Source organism: Sorex fumeus, unplaced genomic scaffold (assembly GCF_029834395.1).
Source record: "Sorex fumeus unplaced genomic scaffold, SorFum_2.1 ptg000015l, whole genome shotgun sequence".
Taxonomy (NCBI): domain Eukaryota; kingdom Metazoa; phylum Chordata; class Mammalia; order Eulipotyphla; family Soricidae; genus Sorex; species Sorex fumeus.
Genome location: NW_026606072.1, coordinates 27794951 through 27812231, shown reverse-complemented (window position 1 = coordinate 27812231; position 17281 = coordinate 27794951).

Below are 17281 nucleotides of genomic sequence, written 5' to 3'. Positions count from 1 at the left end.
CCAGTACTGCTGCTCTCCTGTTTTTGAGGTCATCCTTGATGGCTTCTCTGCACTGTTTTGCCAGTTCAGATGTTCGCTTGTGGTTGCCTGAGGCATGTGCCAAGCCACGTTGGCGAATAAGTTCAATAGAGTTCGAAGAAAGACGGTTTTTTGTGGTTGTCTCTCTCTTGGCATTCCTTGCACAATCATGGAGGTGCTGAATCATTCGATCGTATTCCTCATCAATATTGTCAATGACGGCATATTTCCATGTTGCCGCAATAGAGTCAAAGAGCTCCCAGTTGGTGGTTGTTCTGGGAGTCCTCTTCTTAAACCTTGCATTCTTTTCTCCTCGTTCTTGAGGTAGAATTTTGCATGAAGAAAACGGTGGTCTGATCCCGTTTGGAATTTTGGGACAACACCAACATCGGTTAGGCAAAACCGCCAATTGAATATGATGTGGTCTATTTCATTGTGGAACCGTCCATCGGGAGACTCCCATTTTCAACGTTTACATTCAGCCTTTTGGAATTGTGAGTTACCATGGAAGGTTTTGGTTGACATGATGAACTCAGACAGTCTGTCACCCTGTTCCTTCCATTCCAGGCCATGGGTTCCGATGTGGAGTTCATCGACTGATCTTCTTGGTCCTATCTTGGCATTAAAATCACCGACAATGATCTTGTAGAAGGTGTGATCTTTTTAGAACTTCTCTAGCTCCATGTAGAATTTCTCAGTTTCTCTTTCACCATAACTGGATGTTGGTGCATAGACAACAAAGATAGAAACTGCCGGTAGTGAGTCACATTTATTCAACTGTAATCATCCGATTCGGGTTGTTAGGCATTCGAATGAATCAATGCTCGTGACTAAGTTTGTGTTGACAAGGATACCGACACCACCGACGCCTCTTTTATCACATGTTCCAAGGAACAGTTCTTCTCCAGTGTCGAAAACAGCATGATGGGATTGATGTCTTCTCATTTCGGTCAGACCAATGATGTCGTACTTGATCTTTCGCACTTGTACCATAAGGTCTTCAATGGATGCAGCAGATGCCAGTGTACGAGCATTAAAAGTACAGACAATCATTTTTGTTTTTCTGCGTTTTGGCAGCCTATGTCTGCCTTGGTGTTTTATCAGCCTCTCCTTCCATATCCTTCTCGACTCTGCATATTCAGAGTGTATATGAATGTATATCTGTGTATAAATATAATGTGTCTATCTGCATGTGTCTGTATGTGTCTGTGTGTCTATCTTTACACTATGTTTGTCTTAATGTCTGTGTTTATATCCGTGCATCTGTGCATATGTACATGAGTTTTTGTGTGCTTGTGGGTATGCATGTGTGTATTTGTTTTGGTGTATATGTTTGTGTGTACATTGTGTGCCCTGTTTCGACATTTCTCTGTGTGCCTGTGTATATGATTGTGTGTACATTGTGTATTCTATGTGAACATTTCTCTGTGTCTGTGTATATGTTTGTGTTCGAGAGTGTGCATGTGTCTGTGTATAAGTCTGCATGTGTGGAATTGGTTGTGTGTTTGTGCATGTCTATTTTTGTCCATGTGTGCAGGTGTGTGTCTGTGTGTCTGTCTATGATCATGCATGTGTCTGTGTATATGTGTTTCTTTGTATATGTCTATGTCTGTGTGTCTCTGTGTTTAGATGTGTGTCTGTGTCTATATATGTCTGGGTAAGTGTGTGTATCCTGAACTGTACATCTGTGTATAAGTGTGTATATGTGTGTATACATGTGCATTTGTGTGTCTGCATGTCTGTTATGTGTATACATGCATATCTTTCTGTCCGTGTATGCATGTTTGTGTGTCTTTGTATATATCTCTGTCAGAGGGTGCCTGTGTACATATCTGTATGTTTCTTCTGAATATGTGTCTTTCTCTCTGCTCTGTGAATCTATGTGCACATGTGTGAATCTGTGTATATGTTTGTGTTAGTATGTTGTGATTTCTTTTTCATCATAATGAGATGTTGGTGCATAGACAACAAAGATAGGAACTGCCTGCAGTGAGCCACATCTATTCAAATGTAAATGTCTGATTCAGGTTGTTAGGCATTCGAATGAATCAATGCTCATGGCCAAGTTTGTGTTGACAAGGACACCGACGCCTCCGACACCTCTTTTATTGCATGTTCCGAGGAACAATTCTTCTCCAGTGTCGAAAACGGCATGGTGAGATTCGTGCCTTCTTGTCTCGGTCAGAACAATGATGTCATACTTGATCATTCGCGCTTGAATCATGAGGTCCTCGATGAATGCATCTGATGCTAGCATACATACATTGAAAGTACAATCATTTTTGTCTTCCTTCGTTGTGGCAGCCTAGTTCGGCCTTGAGATTTTATCGGTTTCTCCTTTCTCATACTTCTCAATGCTGCCATGTCGGTGAAGCCTTCAGGGTCAGGTGAATGAGACCCATTGGAGTTACTGGTTTTGGTATATCGAAGACACAAAGGATAGCTTGCTAGGCTCTTACGTGCGGGTGGAATACTCTCCGTAGCTTGCCAGTCTTTCTGAGAGGGATAGAGGATTTTGGGCGACCTCTAATCACCCTCGTAGATGTTACCATATTTGCACCCTATCAAATATGGCACGGCAATTCCGGAAGATGTGTATTTAGTGTCTTGTGATGTGTCGCACGACTGCTTTGCAGCTGCATGGGTTAGGAAAGCGTCCTGGAGTGTGGCAGCGGCTGGGTAGTGGAGGTAGTGGAGGTAGTGGAGAAGTTCTATAAAGAAGACCACACCTTCTACAAGATCATTGTGGGTGATTTTAATGCCAAGATAGGACCAAGAAGATCAGCTGAAGAACTTCACATAGGGACCCATGACCTAAAATGGAACGAACAGGGTGAGAGACTGTCTGAGTTCATCATGTCAACCAAGACCATCCATGATAACTCACAGTTCCAGAAGGCAGAATCTAAACGTTGGACATGGGAGTCTCCCGGTGGACGATTCCACAATGAAGTAGACCACATCATAGTCAATTGATGGTTTTGCCTGACCAATGTCACTGTTCCAAAATTCTGAACTGCTTCGTGCAAAATTCTACTTCACAGGGGGGAGAAAGGGCTGCAAAGTTTAAAAAAAGAACTCCCAGAACGACCACCAACTGGGAACTTTTTGGCACTATTGCAGCAACATGGGAAGATGCCATTGTTGACAACATTAACAAGGAATACGATAGACTGGTTCAGCACCTCCGCAATTGTGTGAGGAATGCCAAGAGAGAGATAACCACAGAAACATGCCTGTCTTCGAAAACTCTTGAGCTTATTTGCCAGCGTGGTTTGGCGTATGCCTCAGGCAACCACAAGCTAACGTCCGAGCTCGCAAAGCAGTGCTGAGACGCAATCAAGGAAGAACTCAAAGAGAGAAGAGCAGAAGTGCTGGTAGATGCGGCAGAAGCTGGGAAAGGTATTCATAATGCCTGCCTGTCCGTCGCCAACTACAAGACCAAGATGACTGCCTCCGATGTCCTGATGGATCCATCACATCCTCCAGAACGGCAATGGAGAAGATTATCCATGACTTCTAATCAAATCTCTTCAATAGCCATGCCCACTTGTCGACATACCAAATTCCACAGGATGGCTATGTCGTTCCCAACGTTCTCCCTTCCAAAATCCAACACAACAATTTGTCAGTAAAGAAATGAACAGCACCCGGCCCAGACAAGGTCAGACCTGAACACTTGAAGAACCTGCCGTCAGTACTCATCAATACACTGGCTCGGCTCTTCACATGCTACCTGTCTGAATACAAGGTTCCATCCCAATGGAAAACCAGCAGGACCGTACTACTTTTCAAGAAGGGAGACATCCATGACATTAGCAACTATCGCCTGATCTGCCTATTGTCTGTCATCTACAAGTTGTTCACTCGAGTCATCCTAAATAGGATTGGCAGAACACTAGATGAAGGACAACCATGAGAGAAAGCCGGGTTCCATAAAGGATTCAGCACCACTGACCGTATCCACACGATAACCAAGCTCGTTGAGGTTTCTTGGGAGTTCAAGATGCCACTCTGTTTAACATTCATTGATTTAAAGAAGGCCTTTGATTCTGTTGAGATGGAAGCGGTCATTGAAGCCCTAGCCAATCAGGGCATTCAATACATCAAGATCCTCCGTGAGCTGTATTGCAAATTCACTACCATACTACAAAGAAGTAATTATTGATGTCAAGAGAGGGGTTCGGCAGGGTGATATCATTTCACCAAAACTCTTCAGTGCCACCCTTGAGAACATCATGCGATGACTGGAATGGGAAGGAATGGGAGTGAAGATAGATGGTCGGCAACTACACCACCTCTGCTTTGCTGATGACATTGTTTTAATAACACCAAACATCAGCCAAGCGGTACAAATGCTGGCCGACTTTGACCGTGAGTGTGGAAAGATAGGACTACAGCTGAGTCTTACGAAGACAATGATTATGAGAAACAGCCTCGTTCCTGATGCCCCATTCGCTCTCAACGGAATGACCATCTGCGAATGCAACAGCTATGTGTACCTAGGTCGAGAAGTCAACATGACAAATGACCTGGCACCCGAGCTGTGCAGAAGGAAGAGAGCAGCTTGGAACGCCTTCAAGAACATCAAAGAAATAGCTAAGAGGACGAAGAACCTCAGGCTCTGGGCACATCTCTTTGATTCCACTGTTCTTCCTGCATTAATATATGACTCAGAGACCTGGGCCATTCGCAAACAGGATGAGACTGCTATTCAGACCTCCCAAAGAAGAATTGAAAGAGCTATGCTTGGAATATCACGTTTCACTCAAATGAGAGAAAGAATCCGGAGTTCTGACATTCATCGATGATCAAAAATCAGGGACACTGTCTCGTTTGCCAAGGTGTCAAAAATCAGATGGGCTGGTCACGTAATGAGATTTAAAGACGACCGCTGGACTAGAGCTGTTACTGACTGGATCCCATGGGGTGTCAAAAGACCGTGTTGGTCACCCACCTACCAGATGGTCAGTCTTCTTCATCAAGATCATGAACGATCAGTTTGTGGCTCTTCATGTTCCCAGAGCGAACAGATGCCATTGGGCTACACTAGCACGTGACAGGGACATATGGAGACGTTAATGGAGCCCGCTCGAGCAAATCGACGACTAATAGGAAGTTAAGTGATTAAGTGATTAAGTATGCTGTGTGTGTATTTGGTACGAGTCTGCGTATATATATCTCTATCTCTGTGTTTCTTAGTGTATGTCTGTCTCTCTGTCTGTGCTGTGTATATATCTCTGAGTGTGCCTGACTGTCTTTGTGTATATCTTTGTGTGTGCATGGAAATATGTTCATGTGTGCTTCTCTGTGTATATCTAAATGTCACTGTGTCTGTGTGTGCATGTGTGTGTGTCTGAATATATGTTTCTGTCTCCTTGTGTATGTTTATATGTATCTGTGCATATGCATGTGTATGCATGTCAGTGTGTGTACATGTCAGTGTATATATATCTATGTGCTTATGTAAATATGTGTCTATTTGTGCATGCATGTGTGTTTGTGTATATCTTGTGTGTGCATGTGTGCATTTCTCTATTGTGTATATGTATGGGTGTATATGTCTCTGCATCTCTGTGTCTATATCTGTACATGTGTGCACGTGTGTCAGTGTGTGTCCGTGTTTTTGTGCATTTGTGTGTCTGTGTATATATATGTGTATGTATGTCTATCTGCATGTTGTGTGCTTCTATATATTGTAAACATATGTTTCTTTATATGTGTGTCTGTGTGTGTTTATGTCTATGTTTGCATATCTGCATGTTTGTGTGTCTGTGTATATGAATGTGTGTGCATGTGTATGTCTATGTATATATTTCTAAATGTATGTCTGTATTACTATGTCTGTGATTGTTTCTGTGTGTGTGCCTGTATATGTCTGTGAATATCTCTATGTATATGTGTGCATATATGTGTATCTATGGGTCTGAGTATGTCTGTGTATATCTATCTGTGTCTATATCGGTCTGTCAATGTGTGTCTGTGTTCTATGCATAATCTGTGTCTCTCTCTGTATGTGTGTGTGTCTATATGCCGATTCTGTGTGTTTATATATATGTCTGTGTGCTTATGTGTGTGTTGTGTGTGTCTGTGTAGAAGCCTTTGTCTCTGTGTCATTGTATCTATGTATTTTCTGTGTCTTTGTGTCTTTGTATATGTCTGTGTGAGTCTGTGTCTGTATCTCCCTGTGATTATGTATGTGTCTTTGTATATGCCTATATCTCTCTGTGCAGTGGTTTGCCGGTGTATATATGTTTGTGTGTCTTTGTGTGTCTACCTATATGTTTGTGTGTCTATGTATCTCTAGATTTCTCAGTGTGTCTGTCTTTTGTGTCTGTGTATGCATGAGTATGTCTCTGTATATGTCTTTGAATCTATGTATAAATCTGTGTGTCTATGTGTGTGAGTCTGTATGTCTATTTCTGTGTCTCTGTGTGTGCATGTGTGTGATCCTGTGTGTATATGTGTGTAAACTCACACAAATAGGTGGGCACGGCACCCACACGGCGGCGGCTCTATCTCTCCCACCACCCGCGTTCGGTAGTCTCACCCTTCTACCACCCCGGAGAGGTCGATGGCGATGGTCAGGCGGAGGAAGGAACGAGGGCTAGGCTGGTAGGTATTAGTCGTAGTTTATTCTGATTCTCTCCTCATCTGTCTCTCTATCTCTGCCCCCATTCTTCCTCCCCCAGCTACTTCATTCTCCTTCTCCATTCCCCTTCATCCTCCTTCTCTGGAGTCTGGGTTCTGATCCTCTCTGAACTCTCTTCTTCCTTCTGCCTTCTCCCCCAGCCCACTCCTACAGTACAGTTAAAATCCTCTCTCCTCAGGAATTGGGGGAAACAATTACATAGGTGTGGTCACAATCAATAGGGGTGGAGATCAACAGGGGTAGAAATCTTAGCCTCAGGGAAGACCGCTCCTAGGAGGATCCTTCCTCAACAGGAGGACCCACCCTAGAGCAGCATCCCATGGGCGTGCCTCTCCTCTCCTTGTCCGACAAGCATACAAGAATATAAATCATTTTGTATGGGCACAGTAAGAAATATCTTAAACTTATAGAATTGCTCTCCTAGGGCCATCTTGATCTCAGACTACGGTGCTCAGGCCAGATAGTCTTTCCCACCCCTAGCAGGATCCTAGTCTTGTCGTTACCTTTGGATCATGACAGCATTTGTCTATGATCAAACTCTTAACTTATAGTTAAGAATCGTGGCACTTTGGCCTTGCCCATTTCGCTGCCAGGGTAGCTCACTGCTTGCCCTGGGTCCATTCAGTCCCTCGTCGGGACCCTGCTTTTGGGGTGTTAGGAACTAAGGGCAACTGAGGCTTAAGTCGAGAAAGCAGATGCCCAGGAGTGAATAATATTCAAGGCCAATCAAATCCTAAGTTACAAAGCATAATGTTAACGGTCTTTCTGTATCTATACAAAAAGGATATTACTTTAAGGTAAACTATTCATAAGGCATAAGGAGAGGAGAAAGGCAATATTTCACTCATACATATAAAATCATAGATTTCTGGGAAACTGATCTTACAAACTAACAAAGTCTGATTAAGGGGAAAGCTGATTAACTGGGTGGGAGAGCATAGGGAAGACTGTTTACAGATAAACACAATGGAAGTGGAAGTGCTTCAGGAGCACTGAGGTGGGTGTAACCAGATAAAACCTAAGCTTCTTGAAGGACAAAGCAATGTTACCCAACATCATGTCTACTTACTGTGCTTATGTATGTCTGCTGTCTTTGTAAACATGTGTATCTGTATGTTTATGTACATCTCTCTGCATCTCCTTACTTGTCTGTGCATGTATGTGTCTGTGTTTACATATCTGTGTGTCTGAGTGTGAGACTCTTCATGTGCATCTGTGTATATGTCTGTGTCTCTGTGTGTGACTGAGCATATGTATATGTCTGTGTTGTGTGTGTGTCTGTTTCTGTGTGCCTGTATCTGTCTATACATCTGTCTGTGTGTATGTGTATGTCTGTGTGCACATCTCTATGTATGCATGTGTTTGTGTATATGTCTGTGTATGCATGTGTGTCTCTGTTTACAGATGTAAGTGAATAATTGCTGTCTGTGCTTGTATGTCTGTGTCTGAGTCTGTATGCCTTGTGTGTGCATGTGTGTCTATCTGTATATGTGTCTATATGCCTCGCAGTGTGTGCACGTAGGTGTGTGTTGGTGTTTATATCTGTGTGTGTGCAAGTGTGTCTGAATATGTCTGCGTGTGTCTTCATGTCTGTCTGTGCATACGTGTCATATATGTCTGTCTGTGTATGTCTCCATGTGTGGATATGGTTGTTGTCTGTGTGCATGTTTCTTTGTGTTGCTATTTATATGTCTGTGGGTGTCTATGTGTGTGTCTGTCTGCTTGTGTGCATTGTGTATCAGTGTATGGCTGTATCTATCTGTGTCTGTGTACATGCCTGTGCGTGTCTCTGTGTGTTTGTATATGCCTCTGAGTGCCTGTGTATGTGCATGTGTATCTGTTTGTGTCTGTGTGTTTGTATATGTCTGACTGTGTGAGCATGTGTCTGTATCTATAGATACATCTTGTATGTCTGTTTGTACATTTCTATGTTTATTTGTGCTTGTGTGTGCAGTGTGTATATGTCTGTGTCTCTCTGTGTGATATGTATGTTTGTGTGTGCCTGTGTATATGTCCGTGTTTTCATCTATGTGTTTGTATATGTATTTCTGTGTGTCTGCGTGTTCTTGTGTCTGGTTATGCATAAATTTTTGTCTCTTTGGGTCTGTATATGACTGTGTGTCTTTTTGTCTCCATGTGCATGTGTGTATGCACGTGTGTTCGTCTGTGTTTATGTCTCTGTTTCTATGTCTGTGTGTCTGTGTTTTTGTATATATCTGTATGTTTGTGTGTCCATTGGTGGCTGTGTATATGGTGTGTGTGCATCTATGTACATGTCTTTGTATGCACACATGTGTGTCTGTGTATATGTCTATGTGTACCTGTATATGCTTGTGTCTGTATATATCTTTATGTGTCTCTGTGCATTTGGGTGTGTGTCTGTGTTGTGTGTGCATCTGTGTCAGCATATATGTCTCTGTTTGCATGTGTAATGAGTCCATGTGTCTGTAAGTGTGTCTGTGTATAGTCTTTGTGTGTTCTGTGGGGGGTGCATGTACGTGTGCCTGTGTATAAGCCTATGTGTTGCATGTGTGTTGAGTGTGTATGCCTTTATGTCTATATCTGCATGTCTCTGTGAGCATGTGTGTATCTGTGTATATGTCCAATTCTGTGCATGTGCTTATGTGTGGGTATGTCTGTGTGTCTGTGTGTGGCACAGGTATGTTTGTGTGTGTCTCTGGGTATGTGTCTACATCTGTGTAGTGCATGTATGTGTATTTGTATATATATATATATATATATCTGTGAATATGTGTTTGTTCATGTGTCTGCATGCATGTGTGTGCTGTATCTAAGTACACATCTGTGTGTCTGTGTCAGTGGTTGCACACATGTATGTGTATGTCTGTTGTGTATGTGCATGTTTATGTGTCTGTGTCTATATATACCTGTGTCTGTGTATGTCGATGTGTCTGTGTTATTTTTGTATATATCTGAGTGCAGTGTGTGCTAATTATGTCTGTGAGAATGCACGTGCGTGAGTAGATATATGTCGTGTCTGTGAATGTATGTGTCTATTTCTGTTGTCTCTTGTATGTGTGCACATGTGTGTGTCTGTGTATATTTCTATAGGTGTGTGAATGTATGTGTCTATTTCTGTTGTCTCTTGTATGTGTGCACATGTGTGTGTCTGTGTATATTTCTATAGGTGTGTTTATGTGTGTGTTGCTCTGTCCATGTGTTCTGGACATGTGTTTGTATGCCTGTGTGTGTCCATGTATATGTCCTTGTAGTCTGTGTGTGTTCTGTATCTCTGTATGTACAGGTATCTAAGTATACAGTGTGTGTCTCTGTGTGTCTGAGTATATGTCTGTGTGTCTCTACGTGTGTCTGTATGGGTCTCTCTGTGTTTCTGGACATCTCTGTTAGTGTGTGCACGTGTGTCTGGATATATGCCTGTGTATGTTTGTTTCTTTGTGTATGTCTGCTCTGTGTATCTGCATGTGTCTCTGTCTATGTATACACATCTGTGTGTGGCTATGTGAGTCCCTGTATATGTCTAGTTTGTTTGTGTGCATGGTTAAGTGTGTCTGTGTATGTATGTGTTTATCGGTATGACTTTTTGCACATAAATGTATGCATCTATGTATAACTCTCTATGTGTATGTCTCTGTATATCTCTGTGTATATTTTTCTGTGTATGTTTGTTTCTTTGTGTATGTCTGCTCTGTGTATCTGCATGTGTCTCTGTCTATGTATACACATCTGTGTGTGGCTATGTGAGTCCCTGTATATGTCTAGTTTGTTTGTGTGCATGGTTAAGTGTGTCTGTGTATGTATGTGTTTATCGGTATGACTTTTTGCACATAAATGTATGCATCTATGTATAACTCTCTATGTGTATGTCTCTGTATATCTCTGTGTATATTTTTCTGTGTATATGTCTGTATGCATTATCTTGTGCATCTATGTTTAGCTCTCTATATATCTGTGTCTGTGTATATGTCAATTTTTGTCTCTGAGTGCATGTTGTGAGCTTGTGTATAATTTCATTTTGTGACTGTGCTGCATGAGGGACTGTGTCTGTGTATGTCTATGTGAGTCTGTATCTGTGACTGTGTGTGCATGTGTGTGTATATGTCTGCATGTGTCTGTGCGTCTGTCATGTCTATGAATGTCTGTGTATGTCCGGGTGTGTGCTTGTGTGTGTGCATGTATGTGTCTATGAAAGTATCTTTGTGTCTCTGTGTATATTTCTAAAAGATTCTGTGTGTTTGTGTGTGAACTCTCTCTGTATGTCTGCGTGATCTCTGTGTGCATGTGTCTGTTTGTCTTTGTGTGCCTTTGTATACGTCTGTGTGTTTCTGTGTATATGTCTGTGTGTGCATCTCTTTGTATATATCTGTGTCTGTGTCTATATGTCTGCATATGTCTGTATGCCTGTACATGCTTCTGTGTGTCTATGCAAATATCTGTGTATGTTTCTGTGTGTCTGTATCTTGCTGTGTGCTTGCGTGCATATATACGTTGCCTGTATATGTCTCTGGGTGCATGTGGGTGTGTCTGTGTACAGGTCTGTGTGTGTCTGTGTCTATGTCTCTGCTTGCATGCATATGTTTGTCGGATTATGTCCTTGTCTGTGTGTCTGTGTGTCTGTTTTTGTGTAAATGTATGTATTAGTATGTTTGTGTGTGCATATGTGAATGTGTGTAGCTATGTGTATACCTGTGTGTACGTGTATGCAACTGTCTGTCTAGATCTCTATATATGTCTCTGTTTCTGTGTATTTGTCTGTGTGTTCATGCATGTACTTATGTCTGTGTTTGTTTCTGTGTCTATATGTGAGTGTGAGCATTTGTGTCTGTGTGTAAGTCTGTGTGTCTTCTGTGTGTGTACGTTTGTGTGCGCATGTGTCTGTGTGACTATGGATATGACTGTGTGTGCATGTGTACGTTGTGTGTATCTGCCTGTGTGTCTATCTGTATGTCTCTGTGAGCATGTGTGTGTCTGTGTATATGTGTTTGCACAGGGGCATGTCTGTTTATGTGCATCTCTGGGTGCGTGACTGTAAATCTGTGTGGTGCACATATGTGCATCTGTGTATATATCTGTATGTTGTGTGTGCTTTATGTATGTATCTGTTCATGTGTCTGTGCACATGTGTAAGGTGTCTGTATATATCTGTGTCTCTGTGTGTCTGTGTATATGTCTGTGCATATTTGTGTCTGTGCATGCCTCCCTGTGTCAGTGGGTGAGCAAGTGTATGTGTTGTGTATATGTCTGTGTATCTCTGATTATGTATTTATCTGTTGTGTATATGAATGTTTGGCTCTCTGTACCTGTGTATATATATCTGTGTATATGTCTGTGTGTAACTGTGTGACTGAGTCTATGTGTCGATGTATATATCCGTGTGTAATGTGTGCTCTTGACATGCCTCTGTCGGTCTATGGATATATTGTGTGTGCACACTTGTGTCTGTATATGGCGTGTGTGTGCATGTATGTGGCTGAGTGTATGTCTGTTGTGTCTATATGTCTGGTATATTTGTGCACATGTATGTGTCTGTGTGTGCCTGTCATTGTGTCTATATATATATTCGTGTGTCTCTGGGTGTGTGTCTATATGTCTATCTGTGCCTGTGTATATGTTGTTTGTGCATGTATGTGTGTGTCGGTGTCTATATATAATACATATCTATATACATGTGTATACATACATAACTGTGCCTGTGTCTGTGTGTGTCTGTCAGTGTGTGTGCATATGTGTGTGTTTGGATATATGTGTGTGTCTGAATCTGTGTGTATGTCTGTTCTGTGTCTGCACCTACGTGTGTCTGTATATTACTGTTGTGTTTGTGTGCATGTTTGTGTCAGTTTATGTAGCGGTGTATATGTCTTTTTGTGTGTAAGTGTAGTCATCTGTGTATAATTCGTGTATTTTTGTGTCTGTATATGTTGTGTGTCAGTGTTTTTGTGTGTGCATCTATGTCTAAGTGTGTCTGTATATGCCTGTGTATGCGCGCACATGTGTGCATGGCTGTCTATACGTCTATGTTTGTCTGTGTATAAGTCAATTTTTATGTGTGCGAAAGTTGTGAATGTGTATAAGTTTGTGCTTTGATGGTGCTGCCTGTGAGTGTGTCTACATACATGTATATATGCCAGAGTGTCTGTGTGTATCTGTGTCTATGTATGCTAATGTATGTGTAAATATGTGTGTCTGTGTACATGACTTTGTGTCTTTGTGTCTGTGTCTCTGTGTTAGTGTGTGGATACGTATATGTGAATATGTGTCTGTGTATGCATGTGTTTGTATGTCTGTTTGCACATTTGTCTGTGTGTGGTTATATATCTCTGTGTGTCTGTGTATATGTCTGTTTCTGTCTGTGTGCACATGTTGTGAGCCTATATATATGTGTGTGACTTCACATATGACTGTATCTGTGTACATTGGGTATCTCTGTGTTTATATATTTTCATGTCTATGTGTCTGTCTATATCTGTGTGCTTGTGTTTGCATATGTGTGTCTGTGTATATGCCTGTGAGAATATGTCAGTGTCATTGTGGTTGTGTCTATGCATATGAGTGTCTAGGTATGTCTGTGTTTTTGTGTGTCTATATGAGTTTCGGTGTCTGTGCATGTGTGTGTATATTTAGTCAGTGTATATTGTCTGTATGCACAAGTGTCTATGCACAAGTGTGTGACTGTGTATATGTCTTGTGTGTGTGCATGTTGTGATTGTGGTGTAAGTTCGTGTTGTGACTGTATTGCATATAAATGTGTTTCTGTATATGTCTATGTGAGTCTGTATCTTTGTGTGTGATTATGTGTGTCTCTTCGTAAATGCCTGTGTCTGTATCTTTTTGCATTGGGTGTGTCTGTGTATATATTATATGTCTAAGTCTGTGGCTGGGTATATCTGTGTTCTTCTGTATATGCACATGTTTGTGTGTCTGTGTATTGCCTGTATCTTTGTATATGCATCACTGTCTGCCAATGTCTCTATGTGTCAATGTGTGTGCACACATCATATATATGTCTGTGTGTGCAAATGTGTCTGTGCGCATATGTGCGGCTGTTTATATGTCTGTCTGTGTCTATGTCTCTTTGTGTTTCTGTGTGTCCATGTTGTGATTCTGTGTATGTTCGTGTTGTGGCTGCACTGCATGTGTGTCTATGTATATGTCTATGTGAGTCTGTGTAAATCTCTGTGAGTGATTGTGTCTTGTTATATGCCTTTGTGTATCTGTATGCATGCTTTGGGTACGTTTGTGTATGTCTATTTTCATTTCTGTCTATATGTCTCTGTGTGTCTGTGTATATATCTGTCATTGTATTTGTGTGTCTATGTACATATGTGTCTTTGTATCTTTGTATATGTCTGTGTGACTTTGTGTTTTGCTGTGTCTGTGACATGTTTGTATATATATATATATAGTCTGTAAGTATATGTGTATGCAAGTGTCTGTGTGCATGTGTGCACCTATGTATACGTGTGTATGTGTTTATCTCTGCATGTGTCTCTGTGTGTCTTGGTATCTGCCTGTATATCTGAGTGTGCATTGGTGTGTCGGTGTATATATATTTGCATGTCTGTGTCTGTCTATATTTGTTTATGCCTGTGTGAATATGTGCATATGCCTGTGTCATTGTGTCTGTGTATCTATGTATGTTTTCTTTGTATCTTTGTATATATGTCTGTGTGATTTTGTGTGTTACCGTGTCTGAGCACGTGTGTGTATATAGTCTGTATGTATACATGTATGCATGTGTCTACGTATGTTTGCACTTGTGTATATGTCTGTGTGTATCTGTGTATCAATGAATGTGTCTATGTTTCTCTGAGTGCATGTGTGTCTTGGTATATGCCTGTGTATCTCTGTGTGCACTGGGTGAGTCTGTGTATATTTGTGTGTCTGTCTATTTCTGTATCTCTGTGTGTATCTGTGTCACTGAATCTGTGTGCTTATGTACATATATGCGTGCCTTTGATTCTCTGTATATATATGTGTATGTCTTTGTGTGCATATGTGTTTCTGCATGAGTCTGTAACCTGTTTGTTGTGCATGTTTGTGTGTATTTATATATGTCTCTGTGTTTGGAAATGTGTCTAAACATGGGTCTGTGTCTGTGAATAAGTCTGAATTTGTGTGTGTGTATTTCCTGTGAAATTATGTATGTATCTTGGTATATGCCGGTGTGTATCTGTATGTGCACTGGGTGTGTCTTTGTATATGTATTTGTGTTTCTGTATCTGTCTATATGTCTGTGTGTCTGTGTATGCTTGTGTTTATGTCCATGTGTACTTCTGTGTGCACATATGTGTCCTCTCTATGTCTGTGTATGTCCGTGTATTTCTGTATTGTCTTTGCCTGATGTCTATGTACATATGTGTGTGTCTGTATCTGTATATATGTCTGGTGTGTCTTTGTGTATCTCTGTATATGTCTGTTTGGGCAAGAGTCTGTGTGAATGTGCGTGTATGTGTTTATATGTCTCTGAGTCTCTGTGTGTATCTGTGTCATTATGTGTGTCTTCACATTCGCATATGTATGTTTCCATCTATGCACTGGGTGTCTGTGTATATATGTGTCTGTCTATGTCTGTGTGTGCTCATTTTTGTGTTCATGTGTCTGTGTATATGTATATGTCTGTGTCACTGTATCTGTGTATCTATGTATATACCTTTCTGTCTGTGTATGTCTGTGTCTTTGTGTGCTTTTGTGTCTCTGTCAGTGTGCGCGCATGTGTGTGTGGATGTCTATGTCTGTGGATGTCAATTTTTGTCTCTGTGTGTATACATGTGTGAGTCTGTGCATAAATCCAATGTTACTGTGTGACATGTGTCTGTGTGAGTCTGTGTATGTGTGTGGTTACATGTGTTTCTTGGTATATGATTTTATGTATCTCTGTGTGTATGTCAGTACATGTGTGCGCATCTGTGTAACTGTCTGTGTCTGTCTGTGCCCATGTTGTGAGTCAGTGTAAAAGACCACGTTGTGGCTGTGTTGCAAGTGGGTACGTATCTGTATATGTGTCTGTGTGTATCTCTGCCCATGAGTAATGATGTATGTTTTGGTATATGCCTGTGATTCTTTGTATGCAATGGGTGTGCCTGTGTATATAAATTTGTGTGCCTTCGTGTATCTGTCTATATATATATATCTGTGTATACTTTGTGTGTATATGTCTGTGTTTCTGAATATCTGTGTCATTGTGTCTTTGACCCTATGTACATGTGTCTCTGTGTGTGTATATATGTCTGTCTTTCTGTGCTAGTGTGTACGCATTTGTTAGTGTGCATGTATATGTGGCTGTCTATGTCTGTGTCTGTATCTATGTCTTTGTGTCTGCTTGTGCGAATATTGTGAGTCTGTGCATAAGTCCGTGTTGTGATCGCTGAGCACAGAAGTATGTGTCTGTGTGTCTTTGTCTCTCTGTGTTAGTGTGTGTGTTTCTGTGTATGTCTGTGTATGCATGTGTGACTGTGTATATGTCTCTATGTGTGCAAATGTGTTGCACACATGTGCATGTGGCTGTCTGTGTGTTTCTGTATACATCTCTGTGTGTGCATGTTGTGAATCTGTGAAGAAGTCAATGCTTTGACTGTGTGGCATCAGAATGTCTACGTATATGTCTGCGTGAGTCTGTGTGATTATATGTCTTTTAGTATGTGTGTTTTTCTTTGTGTGCATTGAGTGTGTCTGTGAATTTGTATCATGTGTCTCTATGTGACTGCCTAAATGTCTGTGTGGATCTGTGTTGTCTGTGTACATGGCATTGTGTCTGTGTATATCTGTTTGTGTCTGTGTGTGCACATGTTGTGAGTCTGTGTATAAGATTGTGTTGTGACTGTGCTCCATGTTGGTGTGTTTGTTTATACGCCTGTGTGAGTCTGTTTATCTGTCAGTAATTATCTATGTCTTGGTATATGTCCATGTATATCTGTGTGCATTCTGTGTATACACACATATGTATATATATATATTTGTATATCTGTGAGTCTATGTGTCTGTGAGTGCACATGTTGTGTATATCATTGCGTTTAGCACTGTGAGTGCATGTGTTTGTGTGTCAGTGTATATATCTGTATTTATCATTGTGTATTAGTCTATACATCTGTGTATATGTCTGTATTCATGTGTCTTTGTGCATGTGTGTGTGCCCGTATATAGCTGTTTCTCTATGTATATGTATTTCTCTATCTGTGTGTCTCTGTGTATGTCTGTATTGTTGTGTATGTTAGCATATATGTCTTTGTGTGTCTGTATATGTCTCTGTCTCTGTGTGTGATTATGTCTATGTCTATGTATTTATCTCTGTGCTTTATGTGTCTTTGTACACGTCTCTGTGTGTCTTGCACATTTGAATGTGTGTATGTCTGTAGTGTATATGAGTATGTCTGTATGTGCATATAGTTGTGTCAGCATATATGTATGTGTTTATGTCTCTCTGTGTACACTGGTCTGTGTCTGTGTGTATGTCTATACTTCATACCGTATCATTGTATATGTCTGTGTGTCTGAGTCCATCCATGTGTATATGTCTGTGTGTCTGTCTGTATGTATGTGTTTGCATGTATGTTTTTTTGTGTATGCATATAAGCACAAGCTGTGTATTGAGTTTGTCTAAATGCCTCTGCCTGTGTCTGAGTGTGCATGTGTTTT